This window comes from Littorina saxatilis, linkage group LG15, assembly GCF_037325665.1.
Source record: "Littorina saxatilis isolate snail1 linkage group LG15, US_GU_Lsax_2.0, whole genome shotgun sequence".
Taxonomy (NCBI): Eukaryota; Metazoa; Mollusca; class Gastropoda; order Littorinimorpha; family Littorinidae; genus Littorina; species Littorina saxatilis.
In genome coordinates, this window is record NC_090259.1 from 11,318,887 (window position 1) to 11,322,355 (window position 3,469).

Genomic DNA, 3,469 nt, shown 5'->3' on the forward strand with positions numbered 1-3,469 from the left:
GAAAGTCATAAATAGACCACAGGTTTAAGACTCGCAATTTACCCCCGCCCCCTTTACATTTTTTTTTAAGGTTTCTATTGATAACCCCTGAGAATTTAAATCCATTAGAAGACAATATTCTTTTGCAACACCTGATTTTCTGAGATTATCAAAGCTCTTAACTCATTGTCTCCCAGGGATATATCCGTACCCACGCATATGGCTCTAACTGACCAGGTACGGATATATCTGCTCAGACTGTTAATTTCAGTCGCTTCGTGTAACGTCGATTCAACGTCTGCATTCCAGCGTGTTGATACACAGTTTCTACACAGTTACTACCATTCTGAGTGACCTGCTGCTAAAAATAACTTGGTCAACATAGGTGGGGTAGAAAGTGTTAAGAGGGGGGACTCCATTGTATTTCAAAGCGTTGATGGAACAGAAGAATTTGACTTTGTGGGTGAATGTTAGTATCAAGTTGTTACAACACTTATTGGACCAATGCTTGCCCTGTGTATGCTGAATGATGTAATTGATGCATTGTTAGTTTGTTTGTTCACTTGTGAAATATACCGCATGTCTTTTGTAATGAATTCACAAGTTTCTCTTTTACCTTTGTTCGGTGTGTGCTGGAGGAATAAATGTTGGAAGCATTGATGGATTTTTGTTTAGAGTTTGTGTTTGAAAATGATGTCTGGTTTTACTCTCTCTCTCTCTCTCTCTCTCTCTCTCTCTCTCTCTCTCTCTCTCTCTCTCTCTCTCTCTCTCTCTCTCTCTCTTACACACACACACACACACACACAAAGAAACACATGCATGAGTTCCATTTTCCGTTTCTTCAAAGATCGCAGTGTGATAGAACGTTATATACTGAATCAGGCTCAGGACATTCTGAGATTCAGTGGTTTTACTGACCTCGGTGGAACAAACTCTCTCTTGAAAACGTCGAAAATCCAGTGAGTTTTAATTCTAAACAACATTGTCCAATGACGCTTTAAAGGCACAGTAAGCCTCCCGTAAACCATCACAGATACTCTCAGGCTTTTACACACAGTACAAACACCCTTTCATTTAAACACTCACCGCTTGAGAACATCCTAGGTGGCCTACGTAAAGAGCAAGTAATTTTAAAAGACATTATTTTTGCGTGGTTTATCTCACCCCTGAGCCATCGTGAACCCGTGTGATCCAGTTTCTTTTTATATTTAGTCAAGTTTTGACTAAATATTTTAACATCGAGGGGGAATCGAAACGAGGGTCGTGGTGTATGTGCGTGTGTGTGTGCGTGTGTGTGTGTGTAGAGCGATTCAGACTAAACTACTGGACCGATCTTTATGAAATTTGACATGAGAGTTCCTGGGTATGAAATCCCCGAACGTTTTTTTTCATTTTTTTGATAAATGTCTTTGATGACGTCATATCCGGCTTTTCGTGAAAGTTGAGGCGGCACTGTCACGCCCTCATTTTTCAACCAAATTGGTTGAAATTTTGGTCAAGTAATCTTCGACGAAGCCCGGACTTCGGTATTGCATTTCAGCTTGGTGGCTTAAAAATTAATTAATGACTTTGGTCATTAAAAATCGGAAAATTGTAAAAAAAATAAAAATTTATAAAACGATCCAAATTTACGTTCATCTTATTTTCCATCATTTGCTGATTCCAAAAACATATAAATATGTTATATTCGGATTAAAAACAAGCTCTGAAAATTAAATATATAAAAATTATTATCAAAATCAAATTGTCCAAATCAATTTAAAAACACTTTCATCTTATTTCTTGTCGGTTCCTGATTCCAAAAACATATAGATATGATATGTTTGGATTAAAAACACGCTCAGAAAGTTAAAACAAAGAGAGGTACAGAAAAGCGTGCTATCCTTCTTAGCGCAACTACTACCCCGCTCTTCTTGTCAATTTCACTGCCTTTGCCATGAGCGGTGGACTGACGATGCTACGAGTATACGGTCTTGCTGAAAAATGGCAGCTACTTGACTAAATATTGTATTTTCGCCTTACGCGACTTGTTTACATTTAGTCAAGTTTTGACTAAATGTTTTAACGTAGAGGGGGGAATCGAGACGAGGGTCGTGGTGTATGTGCGTGTGTGTGTGTGTGTGTCTGTGTGTGTGTGTAGAGCGATTCAGACTAAACTACTGGACCGATCTTTATGAAATTTGACATGAGAGTTCCTGGGTATGAAATCCCCATACGTTTTTTTCATTTTTTTGATAAATGTCTTTGATGACGTCATATCCGGCTTTTCGTGAAAGTTGAGGCGGCACTGTCACGCCCTCATTTTTCAACCAAATTGGTTGAAATTTTGGTCAAGTAATCTTCGACGAAGCCCGGACTTCGGTATTGCATTTCAGCTTGGTGGCTTAAAAATTAATTAATGACTTTGGTCATTAAAAATCTGAAAATTGTAAAAAAAATTAAAAATTTACAAAAACGATCCAAATTTACGTTCATCTTATTCTCCATCATTTTCTGATTCCAAAAACATATAAATATGTTATATTTGGATTAAAAACAAGCTCTGAAAATTAAATATATAAAAATTATTATCAAAATTAAATTTTCCAAATCAATTTAAAAACACTTTCATCTTATTCCTTGTTGGTTCCTGATTCCAAAAACATATACCGTACTTTCCGGGTCATAAGGCGCGACTTTTTTCCTCGAGTTCGACCCCTGCGTCTTGTATAACGAAGCGTCTAATCCGTGTATGAAATACGAAAAAAAATCAAAGAGACCGCCTGAGTACCAGTCAAACAACTTGTGATAATGCATGTTTCAGCTACTAGGTACTGCCCTGGCCAAGTTTCCTCGAGCTCTCAAGCCACCCAGCTATCACAATGCCTGCCTTTGATCTGGCCGCACACACAGAGCACACATAATTATTTCCACTCTGTTAAACTCGGTCACTGACCGGTCACTCACCATTAACCCGCTATTCTGGCTTGTCGATTTCACTGCCTTTGCCACGAGCGGTGGACTGACGAAACTACGAGTATGCGGTCTTGGTGAAAAAATGCAGTGCGTTCAGTTTTATTCTGTGAGTTCGACAGCTTGACTAAATGTAGTAATTTTGCCTTACGCGACTTGTTTTCTTTATTTTGTTATTTCTTGAGCAAGTATAATAAACGAACGATTTGATGAGAAAATTCCAGAAACTGTTCACCATTCTCTTCCAGTTAGGCTGTGCACGCTTGCATAACTGCACCGCCTGCAACTACTGAAGATAATGACTGGCTGTAATCCAATCTAGTAGACCAACTAGCGTTATCTTCTGGCTTGATTCATTCTTCAATCTTTACGGCCGAGTTCAAATGAAGGTGAGCAATGGAAAATGTATTTTAAGTTACAGCTGCCTAGCCTTTTATACTAATTGTTAAGATCTAATTTATTTTCTTCTGCAGCTGAGAAGATTTTGCCTGTCAGTTAATTTTAACGTTTTCTTCCACTTGAAAGGGCATCAGAGGAA

General features: G+C 38.3%; 1 long non-coding RNA gene across 1 annotated transcript in view; it reads left to right on the forward strand.

The window, feature by feature from the left end:
• Window positions 1–854: 854 nt before the first annotated feature.
• The window catches only part of LOC138948550 (uncharacterized), a 338,312-nt gene continuing 335,697 nt past the window's right edge, over window positions 855–3,469 (forward strand). The window contains exon 1 of the long non-coding RNA XR_011450009.1: window positions 855–1,083. This is a non-coding gene — a long non-coding RNA (uncharacterized lncRNA). The remainder of the gene's footprint in view (window positions 1,084–3,469) is intronic.